The sequence below is a fragment of the Schistocerca gregaria genome, chromosome 5 (genome assembly GCF_023897955.1).
Source record: "Schistocerca gregaria isolate iqSchGreg1 chromosome 5, iqSchGreg1.2, whole genome shotgun sequence".
NCBI classification, from domain to species: Eukaryota; Metazoa; Arthropoda; class Insecta; order Orthoptera; family Acrididae; genus Schistocerca; species Schistocerca gregaria.
In genome coordinates this window covers 355,894,850-355,919,193 of record NC_064924.1, presented here as the reverse complement: position 1 = coordinate 355,919,193, position 24,344 = coordinate 355,894,850, and positions in this window count along the sequence as shown.

Genomic DNA, 24,344 nt, shown 5'->3' with positions numbered 1-24,344 from the left:
ACCGCGTCGTATGTGATGGGAATACCAGCGTTTCATCTCATTCATTTCGATGAAGTCTGCTGGCAGTACCAGCCGTATGATTCTAGTGGCAGTACAAGAGAGTACATAGAGCGCATTCCATCCGGTTTAGGAGATTATTACGTGGCCATCGAACTGTGCATTATCTGGCGTTAACCACACATGGTAGTTCACTGTTGACAACAACAACTTCCGAGGCACGTCAATGATAAATAAATCTGCGGAAGAGCAATGGTTCTCGCTACTCATCATCAGTCACCGTCACTATTAGATACAGCAGTGGCAGAAGACAACAGCTATGGAAGTTTCACTCATCACACAGTAAATCCGTGGCGTGCGATGCTTAATAATACATTGGCACAGTTTACCGACTTCTTTGTTCCGTACGCAGTTGTTGGGTTCGGGGGGTGATTCTGACTCCATCCCTCTCCTTGCTTTTGGAATAGACAATTATTTTTTAAAGTAACACCAAAGTGTGTCGTACTCCGCTTCTGCTAATGTCCACCAATTCGTCTCATTGAACATATGTTTTCATCCTTCACACCAGGCGCTGACTATTTGTAGATGTTCCTGTATTTTACAAATATTTCCTGTTATTGCAAAGTTCCTGTATTATGTATACTACTGTATATGAAGACCGTTTTCTGTTACATCTAGTCCACATCCTTATTTGTAATATTACAAGGGTGGTATTACAGTTAGTTCGTCTACGAATAAACCATTTTTTTAGGAAAAAAACTGTGTTACAACAGATCATTTACGAAACTATTACTTAACAGTTCCTTATATTCGCAAAACAAATAGCATAATATGTTTTATGATGAATAACGTAAGCGGTTATCCTCAAATATTTTTAGAAAATTTGAAAATATCGAGGCCATGTTTTTGATAAAGTAGCTAATACCTGCAAAATAAAGTTTATTAATCGGAACATCAACTTCTTTTAATAGTAACTGGTACATGTCTGTGTGTGTGTGTGTGTGTGTGTGTGTGTGTGTGTGTGTGTGTGTGTGTGTGGATGTTGATAGGTAGCTTTCGCCTTTAAACTCTTTGTAATAAACAAACCATTAACATGACAGATGAGAGACCAATCTATCATACTTTGGGCGTAGCACACTTTCACTGGTCACTTTTTCCCTATGGTGGCCACCTTGATAAAGAAATGTAGGGTGTTATTGACTTTTTTTGCGAAAATTGCAATGAAAACCGAAATAGGTGCCGTACCACTAAGGATTTAAGCTTTCTAATATCTTTAAGAAAAGTACATAGCTACATCTCGAAACGCAACCACATTTGAAAACTGTTTGTCTGTTTAAAGCATAGTGCTAAATAATGCAAATTAAGTTATTGTACACAGAATGCGTTTGTGGTTTTGAGATCTATCTGGGAAGGTACAAATTATATAATTATAAGATTAGCATTGCTGAACACTGCTGTTGAAGATGACAAATGATTCAAAAAAACTGAAAGAACCACAATCTCTCATCAAGTAAAAAATGTATAAAAGTGAAGCGGGTTCATGACGTTACCTCGCAAGATTTAAAAAAAAAGCACTGTCAATACAGAAAAGCACTTGCCCCTTTATGTCATACAGCTTGATAAAAGCCAGCAACGTAACACGAGGCTTTTCTTTGAATCTTCTCCATCTTTCCCATTAATCTCACGTTGTAAGCGGCGTTAAATGACGAACAGTACCAAACAAAAGGCTGAAAGAAAGCTGGTATTCAATCAGTTTTCAGGCTAAAATACTGTTACTTATCATCCTTCCAATAATTCGGTTTCAAATTTTCCATTCCCAAACCTAAAATTAGCGTACGGTACATTTTAAATCTAAATTTTCGGATACTACTACACGCCCACCGGTAGTAACTGATGCCAGTCAACACCCCTAGCCGTGAAGTCAGTATGAGATGTTTTTGTGTATTTACACTCATTACACTACCTTTATTTGAGTTGAGGAACAGCTGCTATTCCTTGCACGAATCATAGATAATCTTTAGATATTCCTGGATAAAGTCGTGAGCGAACATCCTGCAAGAGCGTAAAACAATTTCTGACACGTCCTTTCCGTATATCGTGAACAGACACAGTTACTTGAATTTCTAAGCTGGTTTAAGACATTGTTTCATGACGAAACGTGTATATGCTACAACCGGCTAACAGATACCACTTTCACGGAAGGACGTAATACACCATTTTCAAGAAGGGACGTAATATACACGGTATTCTGATAGTGCCAATGATATTACCGGGATTGGCCGTTGCAACATTTGCATGCTGTGACTGACATCCATCAGTGAAATTATTGTACATAACTGTCTTAACAGAGCACTACACTAGGGGCAACAAAGGTCATAGAATAGCGATGTGCACCAATATAGATGGCAGTACTATCACGTACACAATGTGTAAGAGGGAGGTGCGTTGAAGGGGTTGTCATTTGTACTCAGGTGATGCATGTAAGCAGCTTTCCGACGTGATTGCGGCCGCACGACGGGATACAACAAACTTTGACCGTAGAATAGTAGTTGGAGCTTGATGCATGGAACATTCCATTTCGGTAATCGTTGGAGAAGTTAATATTCTGAGATCCACAGTGTCAAGAGTGTGCTGAGAATACCACATTCAGACATTACCTGTCACCACGGACCACAAAAGGCCGATGGCCTTCATTTAACGTCCAAGTACAGCGGCGTTTTCGTACCGTTTTCAGTGTTAACAGACGCACAACACTGTGTGAAAAAACCGCTGAAATCCACGTGAGACGAACATATCCTTGAGGACGTTGAAGCGAAATTTGGAGTTAATGGGCTACGGTAGCAGCTGACCGTACGACGTCGCCTGGAGCTCCTCTCCTGGATTTGTGACCATACTGGTTGGTCTCTAGAGGACTGGAAAACGTGGGACGGTCACTTGAGTCACGATTTCAGTTGGCAAGAGCTGATGGTTGGGTTCGAGTGTGGCGCAGACCCCACGAATTGGTGATAACTTCATAATGGTGTGGGATGTGTTTAAATGGAATGCTTTGGGTCCTCTGGACTAACGAACCAACGATTGACTGGAAATGTTTATTTTCGGCTATTTGGTGACCATTTACAACCATTCGTGTACTTCATGTTCCCATACGACTTTGGAATTTTTATGGATCACAATTCATCATGTCACCGGGCCGATTAGTATGAAGAACATTCTGAACAATTCGAGAGAATGACTTCGCCACCCAGCTGGCCAAACCTGAAGACCATCGATCACTTATGGGACAGATTAGAGAGGTCCGATGGTGCACAAACCCGTGCACCTGCAACACTTCCGCAATTTTGGATTGCTGTAGGGGTAGTACGGCTCAATATCTCTGCAGCAGACTTACAACGACTTCTTGGGCCCATGTTACATCGAGGTAGAGCACTACGCCAGGCAAAAGGGTGTCGGACACTATCTTAGTTGCTTTTCCATGACTTTTGCGAACTTACTTTTTTCTGCAAATACTACTAGAGTAATTGTGCAATACTTATATCGAATCGAAGAATAGGATGTACATGCAAGTAAATTTAGTTCATGAGCATCCTGTAGCACCAAGTGTGGAACCCACCGCGGACGTCAGATCATCGCTGATGTTGCACTTTGCTCAATAAGACCACCTGATATCTGTTCACTTCATTATAGTTTGTGTGATTACTAAGAAAACTAACTTGCGAATACAATCTCCAAACAACGAGTAGAACTTCATTTGCGCACGTACAGTGCACGTACTTTATATAAGAAACTTGATACTGGATACATTTGTCAACACAGGCTCTGCTAATTGAGGGTTGAAATGTATAGTTCCTGACAGGGTCGCCTTAGAACAGTAGGAGCTGCGACGAAAGACTGAAAATGAAACAAGGCGGAGAAAATTCTAAACAGATGCAATACTGGCGACTAAGTACAAACAGAAATAAGATTACGTTTAACGCCCCGTAGTCGACGGAGTCATTGGAGACGGGGCGCAATCTCGGTTTGGGTAGAGGACTACAAAGGAAACCAGGTGTGTATTTTTACAGAGAGAATATTTGTATTTGCCTAAAGCGATTTACGGGAATAAAGATAACCTGGATCCGGCTGGCCAACGGCTTTTCGATCGACGAGTCCATTATCTCGCTACTGCGCCACCTCGACTGATGCCAGGCACTATGAGAAAGTAATCGGCCATACGAACGCGTTTTCTGTCTTCCCATTGCAGTGTCTATATTTCAGGCAAAATTTGACATCAGGGGAAATCACCCCTTCCCCCAAAACAGAGCTCCTGTTCTCTTCACTCTGCATTCTCGTGAACTCTAGTTGGAGCTGGTGTAAACAGTAGGAGGGCACACATTTAGATACATTTTTCGATATTTCTCCTAGATATTGGTTGGTAAGCATTTCAACGCACTGTGTTCATCAGTGCTATGGTTTAAGATTAATGTCTATGACTAAACCGTTTCGTTTCGACGTTTGGTTGGAATTTTATTTGGTGAGCAACGCGTAGACTACAGTTCCATAAATCCTTTTCATTTGCTTAAACCAGACACATTACTTTGTCATGTGAAAAGTCTCCCGGTATTAGTTCATGCTCTAATTGTTTTGACTTCTATTGTATATACCAAGATGATTAAAGCTAATGATGCAGTCCAGAAAACGAAGGTGTGTTGTAAGAAAGCCAGTAAAAAATTTAATGTTCCAAAAACAAAACTTACGGATTGTCCAGCATGAAACACGGTACAACGTAGAAAGGAGAAAGAACAAAAGGTGGCAGACCTGCAGTTTTGGGTAAGTCCTTGAAGAAAAGATGATTTAGTATTGTTTTGCACTGGATGTTTTTTTTTCAGCCTGCTCGTAACGACTTGTTAAGAGTGGCCTTACAGCTGGCAGAGAGAAATAAAACTGAGCACCCTTTCAAAGATGAAACTGATCGAGAAAAGTGAGTCTTGTTCTTAAACGGCACAAAACAAAACTGTCAGAAACAAATAATAGAGGTACAGCCAATAGCAGTACTCATGGCTTCAGCAAAAGAAACGAAGAGAAATTCTGGACGATATATTGTATGCATCTACTGGGAAACTAGCTTACGTTTCTTCTGGTTTAATACTTTTTTCAATTTTGTTTAGTGCTATTTTGATCATTTTTAATAGTGGTCCGATTCTGGCAACAGCTTTTCAATCTCACTATGTATAAGACTTTCTTAAAAATTTTACCATAAAACTTTAATTATATTTTCAAATAGTAAAATTCAAAACGTGCATAGCATTAGAATGTAAATATTACATGCTTTTAAAACAATTTTTTCGTATTTTATATTTTTTAAACTAAAAAACAAAATGTTCATCGTGTTTTGGACGCTTTCCGAAATATCTAACCTCATGAGAGTTTTCAATTCCGTGTTTGGTAAAACAGTTCTCACTGAATAAGTTATTTCGTTCATAAGTGTAACTTCGAACATCATATTTATGCATTATTGCAAAATCAGACAAAAATTACTACCGATTTTCTTATAAACGTATGAGTTTATCGGTATTATTACATTGCGCTTAGTTATGATGAATTAATATCCTAGTGTGAGAAGACGACAATTAAAACAAAGATGTTTCATCGATAACTATCTGTCGTTAACGACTTGAATGTTAACTTTACATCTCCACTGAATAAATTACGAGGAAGTGCTGAAAAGCAATGATGCGAATTTTTATGTGAAAAGTCTTAAATCTTTTTAAATAAAACAAATGTTATTAATACTGCACATTCTTAGGCTTCATGTCTACATATATCTTTGTCATCCTGGCAACGAACACTTCCCGTATAACAGACAGCTTTGTTGATTCAGTCACTGTACACTGAGTTTGTTGACGGAGCGACAACCTCAACTCGGCTTGCACTGCTTCATCATTATCAAACTGAAGTCCTCGAAGGTCGTCTTTAAGTTTTGGAAACAGATGAAAATTGGATGGGGCCAAGTCGGGGCTACATGGAGGATGATCGATGACACAGAACCACAGCAGCACATCTCAACAATAGCAGGTGTTGACACAAGGCATCGGACTGCTGCTGCTGCCGCCGTGCTCGTGTGTGTTCGGGCACTGTCATGATGAAGAAGAGTATGCTCCATATGTTGAGGAATATCTTGAATTCGAAACTTGACTACACCACACTGACTCATTCAGAATGTTAATATCGCTTGTTTTATTTTAAAATATGTAACAGCATTCACATAAAAAATTCGAACTTTTCAGCACGCCCTCTTATGTTATGTTCCTTTTACTAGGTTACCAAATACTGGAAAGAAGCGCTCCTACATATTCACGTGAAGATCGGCATTTGATCACCTGCGACAAACGTGTCGCCAGTAGCCACAAAGTTTCAGCTTCGTAAAAGGCCTTTCTCACAAACAAACAATCGGAGAGAGTGGCCAGATTTTATTACGCCAAAAGCGTTGTCTCGGGTTGCCAGTAAAAGCTGTTTTATCGGATAAAGCTACTGTTATCAAGTAACGCGCTAAGGATAACACTGAAAAAACAGCCCATTCCTCGAGTGTGCCTTTACTTATATTTGACGGTTAACATTCTTTAGCCTCCAGATAACGTGGTATACATTAATGCTGTCAAATTATCTTGCTCTCTGCTGGTATATTCTGAAGTATTACATATTTCTCTAGTGTAGCAGTGGAAAGAGTTGTTGTTGGCAAGAGAGCCAACACCGTGTTACTAAAGGAGGCCGAAATGCACGCGTTTTAGCTCACGCAGGCTGGCGTGAGGTCTGGAACATGACAAGGGAATTAGAATTGAGAAAAACGGACGTAACTGGTGGAATACTTAACTTTAATCCATTAATGACGAGCGTCGCTCTTGACATTACATGATTCACAGTATCAATAGTAACTGATAATGTCGCCTTGTTAGGTCGTAGCAAATAACGTAGCTGAAGGCTATGCTAACTATCGTCTCGAAAAATGAGGGCGTAGAAGTCAGTGAACCAGTCGGCGGTACCACTTTGGCGAGTGCTAGGAAGTCTCTCTAGACCTGCCGTGTGGCGGCGCTCGGTCTGCAATCACTGATAGTGGCGACACGCGGGTCCGACGTATACTACCGGACCGCGGCCGATTTAAAGGCTACCACCTAGCACGTGTGGTGTCTGGCGGTGACACCACAGAAAGGTTACAAAAAAAAATAGCTGAGAGTGAGAATAGAGCACAAACGATTATTTAATATCAATCCGCCACCACGATCTTTGATGTCAGTCTCCACTACATATCTACGGTTCAATTCTACATAATTGCCGCAACGCTGTATGATTTTGCGGGAACCTAGGTTGCATTCTGACTGTTCAGGGTAGGTTCTTCCTCCAAAATCACCTTGTCATCATTCTGGTATGTCTATCATCCAAATGTTGTCTAGTACAAGATCCATTTAATATATAACCCACAAAATTTTATAAAAATACGAAGTTCCAGCTTGTTTGTTAGTTTTTCGCGGTGGCCTCGAACTGTAACCCGATGCGTCTGGCATGCTTGCGCCACGAACGGGATACTGGGAATCAGGAAAACAAGATGGAGGCACACTTGCAGATCTACAGCAACGTGGAGAAGCGGCGTGTCCTTAGGTTTCTGTTAGCTAAAGGGTTGAAAACAGTGGAAATTCAATGTCCGATGGCTAGGTAATATGGTTGAAGAAGTCTGACAAAGGTGTCAGAGTGGCAAGACAAGTTCAAACTGAGTGTAACAACTGTTGAAGCATCCCCACGCCCCGGATGCTCTTTCTCTCCAGTCACAGAACGCAATTTTGAGAGATCTGATGAGTTGATTTGTGAAAAAAGGTATATTGGGGTGAGCCATAACCCAACAACGATGAATATTAGTGTCCGATCAGAGCACCACATTGTTCATGACGGACGACGTTAAAGAGACTGTGTGTGAGGTGAGTTCAAAAGCTTTTGACGCCAGAAATGAAATAAAGGCTAGTGGAGGCGTGTAGGGACAGTTGAAGTTCGTCCGCTTGCCTAAGCACACGTATTCATCGTTTCTGGCACTTTCACAGTAACTAATTTTTAACCCACTAAAGAAAAATGAAATCCAGGCAGCAGTGCATATCTGGTCACTCTCACACCACTACAGATTTTTAAACAAATATCCCGTTATTCAATGCATGACTCTTCTACTAGAGAAAGTGATGAAGTTCGTCGTTTCAATAGGAGGAAAAAATTTTATGATGGGAGAGAAGCGTGGTGAATCTGATACTCGAAGAAAGCAGAATTACTGTTCAGCGTACAGTAGGTGGATCGTTTTCGTAGGGGAGAAACACAGACGTGGACAGCTTCCCCCCGTCTCTTTGTCTGGATTTTGCCGGAAGATGTTTGAGTCCTCGCGATTTTAGGCAGTGGTTAATCCATATATTCCACCATATGTTTTTCTCCTTTCTCTTAGGTTTCATTATGCTCCCGTACGTGGTGATCAGGCTGCTAAAGATGTCGTCTGGGTAGCCCTGACACAGCTGATAAATTTATGCTACTCCGTAGGTTTGTCGCACTTCTTCGGTGGATGTGAACGATCAGGGAACTTAGCGGCCACTTATGCTGATTTTTTTCATAATGTCGTGCAAGATGTTGCAAACTATTTTGTCGATTATCGTCTCGATAGGGTTGCGCCAGTAGTCGGGTATCTGCGTCTCTGCTCCTCTTTCGATTCTCGATCTTTCACAGAGCGATGGTCAGACATTTCAGTTTTTGTATTTCAGACTTGTTGGAGCAGACTCTGCCATCCACCCTCTGATTCATGCACTGAGGTAACAAAAATCATGCGGAAGCGATATGTACGTGTACATACGGCTGCAGTATCAGGCACACAATGTATAAATGGGTAGTGTATTGTGGGAGCTGTCATTTGTACTCATAGGATCCAAGTGAAAAGGTTTCCGACGTGATTATGACCACATCACGGAAATTAGCACACTTTGAAGGCGTTTAGTAGTTGGAAATTGACGCATGGAACATTACATTTCGGTAATCGCCAAGGATTCAGTACTACGAAGTCCAGATTGTCAAGAGCGTGCTGAAAATATGAAATTTCAGGTATTGCACTCATGACGGGCAAAGGAGTGGCCAACGACTTTCACTTAACTGACGGCTGTGTCGTTTGCGTAGAGTTGTCAGTGCTAACAAGCAAGCAACACTCTGTGAAACAACGGCAGGAATCCATGTGGGACCGAATAACATATCATTTAGGACAGCGCGACGAAATCTGACATTAGTAGGCTATAGCCGCAGACGACCGACGCAAGTGCCTTTGGTAAAACCACGATATCACCTGCAGCGCTTCTGCTGGGCTTCTGACAATATCGGTTGGATCCTACACAACTGGAAAACCGTGCCCTGCTTCCTATTTTACTTACACTACTGGCCATTAAAATTGCTACATGAAGAAGAAATGAAGATTATAAACAGGTATTCATTGGACAAATATAATAGAACTTACATGTGATTACATTTTCACGCAATTTGGGTGCATAGATCCTGAGAAATCAGTACCCAGAACAACCACCTCTTGCCGTAATAACGGCATTAATACGCCTGGGCGTTGAGTTAAACAGAGCTTGGATGGCGTGTACAGGTACAGCTGCCCATGCAGCTTCAACACGATACCACAGTTCATCCAGACTAGTGACTGGCGTATTGTGACAGGCCAGTTGCTCGGCCACCATTGACCAGAATTTTAAATTAGTGAACGATCTCGAGGTTCTGCAGGGATCGAATGAAGGGTAGAGCCACGGGTCATAACACATCTGAATTGCAACGTCCAATTTTCAAAATGCCATCAAACCGAACAAGAGGTGACCGAGACGTGTAACCAATGGCACCCCATACCATCACGCCGGGTGATACGCGAGTGTGTCGATGACAAATACACGCTTCCAATGCACGTTCACCGCGATGTCGTCAAGCATGGATGCGACCATCATGATGCTGTAAAGAGAACATGGCTTCATCCGAAAATAATGACGTTTTGCCATTCGTGCACCCAGGTTCGCCGTTGAGTACACCATTGCAGGCGCTCCTGCCTGTGATGCAGCGTCAAGGGTAACTACAGCCATGGTCTTCGAGCTGATAGTCCATGCTGCTGCCAACGTCGTCGAACTGTTCGTGCAGATGGCTGTTGTCTTGAAACGCCCCCATCTGTTGACTCAGGAATCGAGACGTGGCTGCATGATCCGTTACAGCCATGCGGATAAGATGCCTGTCATCTCAACTGCTAGTGATACGAGGTCGTTGGAATCCAGCACGGCGTTCCGTATTACCCTCCTGAACCCAGCGATTCTATATTCTGCTAACAGTCATTTGATATCGACCAACGCGAGCAGCAATGTCGCGATACGATAAACCGCAGTCACGATAGGGCACAATCCGAGCTTTATCAAAGTCGGAAACGTGATGGTACGCATTTATCCTCCATACACGAGGCATCACAACAACGTTTCACGAGGCATCCCCGGTCAACTGCTGTTTGTGTGTGAGAAATCGACTGGAATCTTTCCTCATGTCAGCACGTTGTAGGTGTCGCCACCAGCGTCAACCTTGTGTGAATGCTCTCAAAATCTAATCATTTGCATATCACAGCATCTTCTTCCTGTACGTTACATCTCGCGTCTGTAGCACGTCATCTTTGCGGTGTAGCAATTTCAATGGCCAGTAGAATAGTAAGAGCTTAATGTGGTGCAGACTTCACGAAGCCCTGGAGCCAAGAACTGTGTAAACTGGTGGTGGCTCCTTATTGCTGAAGACTGTGTTTACCTGTCATGTACCTGGTCCTCTTGTCCAACTTAACCGATCACTGACAGGAAATGGCTCTGTTCGACTACCTTGAAGCCATTTGCAGCTATTCCTGGACTGGACTTTGAGTGATGAATGACAATGCGCTATGTCGCCGGGCCTCAGTTGTACGCGATTGACTTTAAGAACGTTCTGAACAATTAGAGTGAATGATTTAGTGACCCACATTACTCGACAAGAATACCTTCCAACATTTATGAGCCATAGGCCTTAATCGAGAGGTTAGTTCGTGTATCAAATCGTGCACCGGCAGCAGTTTCACAATTACGCACGGCTACAGACGCACCATGGCTTAATATTTCTGCAGGGGGCTTTCGAATTCAGTCCATGCCACGTGGCGGTGCGGCACTATTCCGGGAAGAAGGACGTACGACATGATATTAGGAGATAAACCATGAGTCTGGTCTCCGCGGTGTATGGTGGTACATTGTTGTTGTGAACTCGTACCAACTGATCTAGGACTGCCACAGCGCTATTTGCTTTCAAAAGCTGAACTCTATGTACCACCTGGTACTCCGCCGATAGATTGGGCCCTATTGCTTTGGTCCCGCCAGAGCGATTTAGGGTATCGCGGCACAGAAATTTGAGTGTGTACTAGAACTGCAGCCATTCACACAAACAAAAAGTATAATAACCTAACTTTACTTTTTCTAGGTGAAAATCACAACTTTATGGCTACTTCTCATTTGTTAACCTTCTTACATTCCCACAGTGTATTTTTTGTTGCTGTCTGTCCAAGGTGACGCCACAGAACCCACATTCTTCGCTGAAATTTCCATGAAACCGTTTACAGAAGCTGAATAATTAGAAGAATGTACGAGGAGCACCGGATAACTTAATTCTTCTCGCTCTTACTGCCACTGAGAAGAAACACTATCCGTCAATCATTCCGCTAAAGATGCAGGATGTCAGTGTCCACGGTCGCTAACTTCACGCTGCACGAAGGTCTTCTAGAGGTGCGGATACTGGTAGAGAAATAACTTACTTGCACAATTTGATTTAGAGGTGGCGATGTACGGAGCTTGACTACCACAGTGTGCGCCAATATCCTCGACTGGATTCAGATTCTCTCAGCAGTACATGTTCTTAAGCTTCCACGGCCAATGTTAATTTAAATAAAATAATTTGGAGTCATAGGCGAAATCGATACAAAACATTAAAACACCTGTACCACCAATGTATCGAGCTTGTTTTCAGAGGCCCACTTCGATGTGACTCAAAATGATTTTATTCAACTCCTCACAGATATCACAAGAAATCATAGGGTTAATCGTGGTCTTTTTGTCAGATTAGGTATCTAAACCGTGGACCGTCTTACATCTCTCCCTTGGAATAAGCTACATACTGGTGGCATTACAATGCCTGCAGTATCATTTGTGACATCCAGCGTGTGTGTCATCTTAGAGAGATGATGTCCTTTTGTTTCGTTTGTGTTAAAAACTAAGGCGGACAGACGTAAATACAGATTAACTCCGTATGGACGTCAATGGACTTTCTAGATAGTATTGTGCATTACTCTGAATGAAACACACACTCCACGACCATTTAATAAACCCGTATAAAGAAAACAATTACACATACATTAATCAAACTTCAGTTAATTATTCGGAACGTAACGCACTACAAAATACGTTTACGGATCTTTGTGTGTGAGTTGTATGTTGTTGGTGCAGGTGCTCTGCCTAACAGACCACCTCACTGATCCTCCTGTAACCCTACGAAATGAGCCAGAAGAAAATTTCTAAGAGCCAAACAGATCACTACATTCCGACTTAAATCTTTGTCGCAGGAGTCGGGAAGTAATGTTACGCAAAGAAATAGAATACAGGCACATGCTTCGAAGAGAGAATTATTCACGTGTCTAGTACATCACATCAAGCTGCATTATTCCACAATGAGTTAATTTAATAATTATTGCTGTCATATTTGTAATTAATGAATTGAGCTAGCATCTAATTATGATATGTTACAATCCCGACGCTAATCTCATCATTCACATAGTTTACAAGCGACGACAACTTACAAAGCAACTGCCTACATTGGTCAGCTGTTCACCAAGTGAGCGAGTTTGGAACGCTCTGCACGTACGCTCTCTTCCATGACTTCTTCTGGCTACTGTCCAGAGTGGTTCAGAGTCAGTCTTTAAAACTTCGATAATACAGAAATCATGCACGTGGGTCGTTCGAACCCAGTGCGACTGGCATCCGTTTACAACGCTGTCTTCCTTTTCTCGTTAGTGCATGGATGGGGTTACATTTTACGTCAAACGCGATGTCGCCATTTTCGGGCCACGTGCGGCGTTTCAAAGCTGCTTAGAATTTTATACAGCAGTGTGGAGTCGTATCGTTACAGTGTGGTTACAGGTGATTTCGACAGTCATAACCGTCTTGCCTGAGTAGACCACTGATACGTTTTACCACTAATCCAGGCCACATATTCTTGTAGTTGACCACTCCAAATATAACTGAACTAATCGGCTTTCCCTCTCATATCATTTCGAAGATTCTCACACGCATGCATATGTAAAGGAACACAGCATCATACTTCTGGAGCAACATGGGCGCTGCAACATCGTACCTATGTGCCATCACCGCGCAAGCGATTTTCAGTTAAAATGTTTACCCTGAATAGGAATGTACATAATAAATGTACGATTGCACGTTGTGTATACATGGCCGACGAAAGTTTGTGTTTGGCAGTGAGTCGCGTTCGGATAATAATGCTAAAGCGACCTCTCGCGATAACCGGGAAATCGTGGTTAGAGTCCCGGTCGGGCACAGATTTTCATTCCATCAATCCATTATAGATCGTCCGTATTTTCTACTGCTTATACATGTCATTATTTCACAAGAGCTGTAGTCGCTGCAGTGCCTAAGGAACTTTGCATCGCACTTATGGTCAACACAGGCACTAGAATATCGTATTAACACACCTGGTCCTCGAACTGTATAAACATGATTGACCACACTAGAGTGCCTCTCCCCACCCTCCTCCCTCTTGCCTCAAGCACAGTGTGTTTCAGGATAGCTGGATCATTACTACAGGTATTTGAGAAAACATATGGTCTCCCATCATAGTCCTACTGCGATCATGTATTAAAACGTCCAGTGAGATGCCATACAAGCAGGTCTGACTAGAGTCATAGGTGGCAGTTGATGGTGAGCGGCTGTCAAGTCGACTGTTGTCGAGCAGCTCTTCGTAACAAACGAATTTCTAAAGTAAGTGCTAAGCGATACTTGAGGTGGCGTAAAAGGACGCCACGTGATACTGGCTCACTCAATGCAAGTGACGTATCACTCTATACCCTGTGGCAGTAATATGGAAGGGTTTCGGTTGGTGAATTCCAAAGAGTGGAAACGCAAGAGGGATGCTTCTTGTGGGCACGGTACGGTTCCCACAGTACGCTTAAGAACATGTTAAATCCAGAACGTAATCAACACATTTACAGCATTGTGCAATGCGTGTGGTAGAAGATAAGTTCGTGGACGATAATTATATTAGCATGACAAAGCACCCTGACACTTGAAAACTGTTTTGTTGTCGACAGCACACTTGAAATGGACACGTTTGCCCAGAGTACCGAGCTGAATTCAATGGAACTACTTCGAAATGGTTCAGACATTGCACTTCGGTTCAGACCACAGTGTCCATCACTACGTTCTCTGGATTCGGGTCCTGACGAACAACGGGCTGCCTTCTCCACCCACAGATACTTTCTGACAGTATTTCAACAGAGTTTAAACTATCATAGAAGCGCAACATCCCGTATCAATGTCCTCTGATTGGTGTCCGGATACTTCTTATCAGATAAATTACCTCACTAGACGGGTGCATCCAATTATGTTGTTAAAGTGTGTACGAGTATACAAACCATTCTAAAATAGTCTCGCACCGTCGTCGTAATCTGAAACTAATTGTTTTCGGAAACTTCTTTAGCAATACTCTCTTGACACAGGAATCGACAGCACATCCAACAGCGTAATAGAGTGGGATGTAATGCTGCAATCTCAGTGTGGTTTAGTAGAGAGCACGGTGTCATCAGTCGTGAAAGGGGCAGTGAGGCTTGTGGTCAGGTTTCAAAGAATTATTTCTAGGTTAGACAGTGCTTACGCTGTTGCTTTTCGAAGAGCAGTGTTTCCCGTCTCATTGATATGCATCACAGAGAGGCCAATGGAACTTTACACAGTTACAGTGAGACACAAAACACTGAAGATGTGAATCGTCTGCGAGAAACAACACTGGCTGATGACTGCCACCTACGAATTATGGTTTGTAGCTACATCGAGGAGAATCTACCAGTACGGCTATCTTCCATTGCAGAGTATGGGATAAGATGAAATGAATGGGGGTATGTCGATCCAGACACGAACAACTTCACCTCTAAGTATCCATTACTAGCAACAGGACAAATGCCACATCAACGTGACGTGCGAAGGAAGTTGGTAATGGTACACATGGAAAAGAACTTGAATTAATCTCGACCCAATGTTTTCACCGAAGAGTGCAGGATTTATCCTGCGCCTTATGATCATTGCAGAAAAACATAGTGGAGGGGTATCAACACAAAATCTCAAGCATTCTGCCTCATGGATTCAACGGGGAGGAGAGTCAAACATATTTAGGGCTGGTATCATCTACACATATTGGACTCTGTTCATCACTATCGAGAGACAGAATCCTCATGCCTATTGTTGAGCCCTACAAACAACCTTTCGCCACTCAAGACAACAATTCTTGACTGCATCGCGTTCATCTCCTGAAAATTCTCCTCTAAGATACGGCAAACAGCCGAATGGAATTGCTTGCGATATCTGAAGACACGAAAGCGGCGGAGCATTCTTGACACCGGTTGAAACGTGCAGTGCGTCATCACAGTAACGCTCCTCACACAACGCATGACCGCAGGGCGGCTTTACCAGTAAGGCCTCAACTAACAGTCAACATATCAAGGAAGAACGTTACAACACATCGGGTGGAGCAGTTTGGTCCTGAGCGTTATTCAGCAGCTAATTTTGGTGTCACAGTTGTGCAGTGGTGTGCAGTTCGAACGACTGATTTTGCTTAGGCGACTTTTTGTTTATACTTTAAACACCTCTTCAGTTACATAATTCATCATTTTTTGCTCCGATTCAATGTAAGTCACTCATGTTTGTAATCTTATCTTAATAGGTGAACTCTTGGAATATTAAATCTATTACTTTTGGTGATGTATAACTCTACATTTTATAACCAATTAATACTGTGTGAATACGTTGCATATGCTATTTTCACTCTGTCCAATCCAACCAGTGAAGCACCATCGAGCTGACCATCTCCACCTCTCCTAGACAACAGATGATGTTCGCAAAGCAAACCATACCTGATGGTCCCATGGGAGTAATAGCCCCGATAGCTTTGAATTCAAAATGTTGGTCAGATACCTAAGTGATCTTTAAAACTTGAGATACACTCTCTAATATCTGGTAAGGTAAATTAAAATTTGGGCCAAAATGGTTAAAATCAACACATATACACTTACACATTTTCAGTAGCCCATGTATGAACCTGCCCAAGAGTACTTTTCGATGTCGTGAAGTACACCTATTAGATGCTGTCACCATAGGAAAAAGTATTGTGTAGCAGTCACCCAAGAAAATGACTACCAAACTTTCTGCTCCAGCCAACTTACTAGCTTTCGGTAAACTATTCATTTTATCTTTATGAATGTGTAATCTTTTAAGCTGCTGTATTAAAAGTTATAGCATAAAAAGTGAGATACCTTGGTACTCCGCATTTGTAGTCGATACTGAAGAGTTTTGTTCCTGTTCCATTCCTGAGACAGCAGGCCGTAAGTTGTAATCTACATTTAGTGGTTGCGAGCCTTTTTACTGCAAGTTTTCTTTACAAAGCAAGTTAATATGATGCGTCGACTACTAATGAGGCATACTCTGTCCTTCGCTGGCTCGAGAATGGGGATGAAAGTGTCTCCCTCCAAGAGTTTCCAAATGGCACTGTCTGCCATGCTTTGTGAAAATCGCTTTCCAGATAAGACTGTGGTAATGGTATTTGATGTTGACGAAAACAATAAACTTCACGAAATGTTACTACAGTGTGTGTGGGATGTCCTTGAAGGATATCTTCCTTTAGTGCAGCTACTTTAGATGGTCTCTGTACGCAGTCAGATGCTGAGCCTACGCAAAGGCCCATGACTGCCGCTAAATTGGAGAGCCGCGCTCTTCAAATTCACGATGGGCAAGAAGTATTCGTAGGTACCCTAAATACACTACTGGTCATTGAAATTGCTACATCAAGAAGAAATGCAGATGATATATGGGTATTCATTGGACAAATAAATTATACTAAAAGTGACATGTAAATACATTTTCACGCAATTTGGGTGCATAGATCCTGAAAAAGCAGTACCCAGAACAACCACCTCTGGACGTAATAACGGCCTTGATACGCCTGGGCATTGAGTCAAACCGAGCTTGGATAGCGTGTACAGGTACAGCTGCCTATGCAGCTTCAACCGATACCACAGTTCATCAAGAATAGTGACTGGCGTATTGTGACAAGCCAGTTGCTCGGCCACCATTGACCAGACATTTCCAGTTGGTGAGAGATATGGAGAATTTGCTGGTCAGGGCAGCAGTCGAACTTGCGGTCGTGCATTATCCTGTTTAAGTGTGGTTTCGCAGGGATCGAATGAAGGGTAGAGCCACGGGTAGTTACAAATCCAAAATGTAACGTCCATTGTTCAAAGTGCCGTCAATGCGAACAAGAGGTGACCGATACGTGTAACCAATGCCACCCCATACCATCAGGCCTGGTGATACGCCGGTATGGCGATGACGAATACACACTTCCAATGTGCGTTCACCATGATGTCATCAAACACGGATGAGACCATCATGAAGCTGTAAACAGAACCTGGATTCATCCCAAAAAATGACGTTTTGGTTTTCACGCACCCAGGTTCGACGTTGAATACACCATTGCAGGCGCTCCTGCCTGTGATGCAGCGTCAAGGGTAACTACAGCCATGGTCTTCGAGCTGATACTCCATGCTGCTGCCAACGTCATCGAACTGTTCGTGCAGGTGGTTGTTGTCTTGCAAACGTCTCCATTTGTTGACTCAGGGATCGAGACGTGGCTGCACGACCCGTTACAGCCATGCGGAAAAGATGCGTGTCATCCCGACTGCTAGTGATACGAGGCCGTTGGGATCCAGCACGGCGTTCCGTATTACCCTCCTGAACCCACTGATTCCAAATTCTGCTAAGTCACTGGATCTCGACCAACGCGAGCAGCAATGTCGCGATACGATAAAGCGCAATCGCGATAGGCTACAATCCGAACTTTATCTACGTCGGAAACGTGGTGGTACGCATTTATCCTCCTCACGCGAAGCATCAAAACAATGTTTCACCAAGCAACGCCGGTCAACTGCTGTTTGTGTATGAGAAATCGGTTGGAAACTTTCCTCATATGAGCACGTTGTAGGCATTTATACAGCATGATCAGGTTTTCCTACCGTGTGGAGCACACACGACTCACATTCGGGAGGACGATGGCAGAAATCCACAAGTCCAGCCATTAAAATGCAGGATTTCCATGGGCAAACGCCGGAATGAATACTATGAAAATGGCACGGCGAATTTGCCTCCCTCTACTTGAAGCATTCCAAGCTTATGTTCGAAGTCGACGATGTGTTAAAACCTACTCTTCTTTCCTCCCTCCCGTATTTCTTTACTTCTTTCCTCCCTTCCTTCCTTCATACTGTAGAATGAAAGCAGTTTTAGCTGTGAGGTTTCCTCTTGTCGTTGTTGTGGTCTTCAGTCCGAAGACTGGTTTGATGCACCTCTCCATGCTACTCAAACCTGTGCGAGCCTCCTTATCTCTGAGTAGCTACTGCAACTTACATCCCTTTGAATGTGCTTACTGTATTCATCTCTTGGTCTCCCTCTAGAACTTTTACTCCACATGCTTATCTCCAGTATTAAACTGGTGACCTCTGATGTCTCAGAATGTGTCCTACCAACCGATCCCTTGTTTAGCTCAGGCTGTACCACAAACTTCTCTTCTCTCCAATTCTATTCAGTTCATCCTCATTAGTTATGTGATCTGCCCATCTTCAGCGTTGTTCTGTAGCACCACATTTCAAATGTTTCTATTCTCTTCTTGTCTAAACTGCTTATGGTCCATGTTTCACTTGGATTCATGACTACACTCGATACAAATACTTTCAGAAAGGAGTTACTGACACTTAAATCTATACTCGATTTTCACAAGTTTTTCTTCTTTAGGAACGCTTTTCTTGCCATTGTCAGCCTGCATTTATATCCTCCCTACTTCGACCATCATTAGTTATTTTGCTTCCACAGAAAGAAAAACTTATTTACAACTGTAAGTGTCTCATTTCCTAATCTAATTCCCTACGCACCACCTAACTTAATTAGTCAACAATCCATTATTCTCGTTTATCTTTTGTTGATGTTCATCTTACATCGTTCTTTCAAAATACTGTTCATTTCGTTCAACTGCTCTTCCAATCCATTGCTCTCTGCCAAAATTGCAGTGTCATCGGCAAACATCAAAGTTCTTATTTCTTCTCCCTGGACTTTAATTCTTACTCCAAATTTTTCTTTTCTTTCTTTTACAGGTAGCTCAATATATTGAATAACATCGGAGACAGGCTACAGCCCTGACTCAGTCCCTTCTGAACCACTGTTCCCCTTCGTGTCTTTCGACTCTTATAACTGCCTTCGGGTTTCTGTACAAATTGTAAATAGCCTTTTGCTCCCTGTATTTTACACCTCCACCTTTAGAATTTGGAGGAGAGAATTCCAGTAAACTTTGACAAAAACTTTCTGTAAGTCTACGAATGCTATAAACATAGGTTGACCTTTTCTTAACTTATCTTCTATGAGAATTCATAGGGTCAGTATTGCCTCACCTGTTCATACATTCTCCAAAAATCAGACTAGTCTTCCCCGAGGTCGCCTTCTACGAATTTTTTCCCTTTTCTGTAAATTATTCGTGTTAGTATTTTCCAGTCGTATCTTATTAAACTTACAGTTCGGTAAATTTCACCCCGGTCGGGAGCTACTTTCTTTGGAAATTGGATTATTATATTGTTCTCGAAGTCTGAGGTTATTTCGCCTGTTTCATACATCCTGCTCATCAGATGGAAGAGTTTCGTCCTGACTGTCTCCCAAGGCTATCAGTAGCACTAACGGAATGTTGTCTACTCCCGAGGCTTTGATTCGACTTACGTCCTTCACTGCTCTGTCAAACTCTTGACGCAGCATCGTATCTCCCTTCTCGCCTTCCTCTACGTCCTCCTCCATGTTCTTAATATTGCCCTGAAGAACATCTTTCTCGCATAGAATCCCTATATACTTGTTCCAGTTCTCTGCTTTCCTTTTTTGCTGACGACTGGTTTTTCAGCTGAGCTCTTGATATCTATACAGGTGATTCTTTTTTCACCAGAGATCTCTTTAATTTTCCTGTAGACAGTCTCTGTCTTACCCCTAGTGATGTATGCTTCTACATCCTTACAGTTATCCAGCTTAGCCATTATGCACTTCCTGGCGGTCACATTTCTTTGACATTTTTATTCCCATTCGCCTTCTTCATTTTTGCATTTTTCTATTTCCTCATTTCGTCTGTTCATTTCAGTATCTGAAGTATTACCCAAGTCTTTCTACTAGTCTTCGTGTTTTTACCAACTTGTCCTCTGCTGCCTTCACTATTTCGTCTCTCAAAGCTACCCATTCTTCTTCCACTGCAATCATTTCCCCAGCTCTAGTCAATCGTTCCCTGGTGCTCTATTTGAAAGTGTCTAGAACTTTTAGCTCTTTCAGTTTATCAATTTCCATCTCCCTAGATTCGTGCCTTTCTGCAAATATTTTTCAGTTTCAATCTGCAGTTCATAACAAATAAATTGTGGTGAACTCCACATATGCCCCTTCAAATTTCTTAAAATTTACAACGTGGTTCCTAAATATCTGTCTTATCATTTTATAACCTATCTGAAACCTTCCAGAGTCTCCAGACCTCTTTCATGTATAAACATTCTTTCATTAACCTTAAACCAAGTATTAGCTATGATTAAATTATGCTCTGTGCAAATTCTAACAGGCGGTTCCCTGTTTCTTTCCTTTCACCCAGTCCATGTTCACTTACTACTTTTCCTTCTCTTTCTTTTCCTACTATCGAATTCCAGTTCCCCATGACTATTAAATTTTCGTCTCCCTTAATCGTCTGAATAATTTGTTTTATCTAATAATACATGTCCTTTATCTCGTTCTCATCTGTGGACCTATTTGGCATATATGTAGCCACCACAATTAGCAGTGTAGCGTCGTGTAGTTCGGTTTACGTGTGCATCACCCATGTGTCACACCACTAGTATTTTATTTTGCCCCGGTCTCCAGGATGCTGTGTTGTGTCCGTTAGTGCCTTTTATTCTTAGTATATAGTTTTTTTCATGTTCTTGTTTTCCTCATGATAGTTTTTGAGTACCTTCTTTAATACATACTTCTCTAGTAACCAGTGAACAAGTCACTTATTCGTTTTCGCACGAATCTTGCCTCGACGTACACTGCGTCTAAAAAACGTCCAGTATTAACGAACGAATAAAGATCTTGTCATCTCTGCACTGGAGATATCGTTATTTATTGCAAACTAGCAGGCTAACCGGTCGGACGGGCCAGTACTAGCGATTGCGCAGGATTTCACGATCGCGGACGTCACCGACCGGATAATAGGAGCGGACTTCCTGGCACATTATAGCCTTCTGCCTGACATCACCAACACACACTTGGTCGACCAAACCACTGGATTAAAGGCTGTAGGATTATGGCGCCACACAACCATCCAATCCGCCACGCTCATTGAAGCAGCACACAGCGAGTACGCCGACTTACTTCGGGATTTTTCGCCGCTGACAGAAGTTTCTGGTAAGCCTAAGTAAGTGAAGCATAGCACATTGCACTGTATAAAGATCACCGAGAGGTCGCCATCATCCTGTAGACCTCGACGGTTGGCCCCGGATCTGTTAGCTATCGCCAAGTCCGAGTTTGATAGTATGATTCGAGAGAGTACGATGCGACCGTCCAGTTGCCCATGGTCATCGCCGTTACGTCTCTTTCCTAATATGTGCGGTGCTTGGCGTCCGTGCGGGGACTATAGAGCACCTAATCCCCGTACAGTGTCCGATCGTTACCCAGTTGCAGTGCTCCGCGATTACAGCTGCGCGTTGAGCGGTGCCCACCTGTGCAGTGTGATGGACTGCGCCAAGGCATACTCACAGATACCTGTCGCCACAGAAGACATCCCGAAGACGGCCATAATTACACCACTCGGCCTCTCAGAAAGTAAATTCATGACTTTCGTCCTCAGAAACGCTGCGCAGACATGGCAGAGAGTTATCGATTCAGTGTTGCAAGGTCTGTCATTCTGTATTGCTTACTTAGACAATATTTTGGTATTTTCAGTCTCGCCAGAAGAACAGCGCCAGCATCTCATAGGCTGATGAATACGGTGTCTCTCTCAACACAGCACACTGTATTTTTGGTCAACCACAAGTCGATTTCCTCAGCCATCGAATCTCTCTGTCTGGCTCACTACCTGTACCTGACAAAGTGGAAACCATCCTACAGATCTCACGGCCGTTCATTGTTAAGGTGTGGCGACGAGTTTTTAGGGATGTGGAATTTTTAGCACAGGCATTTACCACACGTACTGGCTGTGCTGGCAGGTCCGAAATGCAAAGGTAACGCAACAATACAATCGACATACCGCATGACATCTGCGTTTCAATGAGCTAAACAAGCAATAGCGGACGCTGAATTGTTGGCATCTCCTGACCCAAGTGCACCGTTATCATTCGTTGTAGATGCAAGCCAGACAGCTGCGGGTGGAGCGTTACAACATTACAACAATGATGCGTGGCAGCCACTATCTTTCTTTTCGAAGAAATTGTTGTCATGTCAGGGTAAGCCTATGATCGAGAATTCTTAGCGGTATACGTGGCAATCAAATACTTCTGTCCTCAGCTGAAGACCCTGAGTTCACCATATTCACAGATCGTAAGCCGCCGACATAAGCCTTCCGACAGAACAATATTAAATGTTCACCAAGGTAGCACAACCAACTACTGTATATCGCGCAGTTCAGCACGAATATCCAGCATATATCCGGAAATGGAATGTAGTAACTGATAGTCTCTCCCGCGTCAGCAGCGTCTCCACCATATACTACACGGAACTCACAGAAGCACAACTTACAGACGAGGAACTACAAGAGCTGTTGCACATAAACAAGTCTACATTGGATCTGCATTTAGTCAACGTCCCTGGCACAGGCATCAAGTTGAACTGTGACATGTCCGCAACCAAACCACGACCGTTTTTACCTGCATCTTCTCATAACCCGTGTAGTCTTGCAGTACGAACTACAATACGCCTAATCTCAGATCACTTCGTGTGGCCAGGGATGAAGAAAGACTAACGTGAGTGGAGCTCATGTTGCGTACAGTGTCAGAGCAGTAAGGTAGGCCGCCACGTGCACGCACCTATAGGAAACTTTCCTGAAACCACCACCCATTTTACGCACGTACACATCGACGTCGTGGGATCGTTACCACTTTCAAATGGCCATCGATTTTTGCTGACGATAATCGACTGATTCACTCGTTGGCCAGAAGCGGCCCCAGTGCACAACCTCTCTGCAGAAACCTTGGCGTATGCCTTCATATTAAACTGGGTGTCACGATTTGGCTGTCTGCACATCACTACAGATTTGAATATTATTTGTTCGCAAAGCTAACACCGTTCTGTGGAATGAGCCACCACAACACAAACAGCTACAATCCAGCCAATAATGGCACCGCACTTTGAAAGCAGCCTTGATGTGACACGAAGCCAGATGGTCGGATAGTCCTGCTTGGCTTACGAAACTCATACAAGCCAGATCTAGACAGTTACTCTGCAGAACAAAGGTACAGAGAATCGTTATGACTACCTGGTGAATTTGTAGACGTAACTATGGTTCAAATGGCTCTGAGAACTATGGGACTTTACATCTGTGGTCATCAGTCCCATAGAACTCAGAACTACTTAAACCTAACTAACCTAAGGACATCACACACATTAATGCCCGAGGCAGGATCCGAATCTCCGACCGCAGCAGTCACGCCCTTCCGGACTGTGTAGACGTAACTCCACAACCTGATTCGTCAATCGCCTTCGTGATCATGTCAGAAAAGTCCGACACTGCAACCGTCTCGACACAGAACTGTTGCCACCTTTGTACACACAGACATCAGGGCGTGCACTCACGTTAAGTTACAAACTGATGGAGTCAAACTGGTCCTGCAGGCACCTTACACCGGGCGACATCGAATCATCTGTAGGGGAAGTCGCACAGTGGATATTTTTGTGAATGGAAAACGAGCGACTGTTGTAACTGATAGGGTCAAACCAGCCTACATCTTCATCGAGCCACCCCCTCCC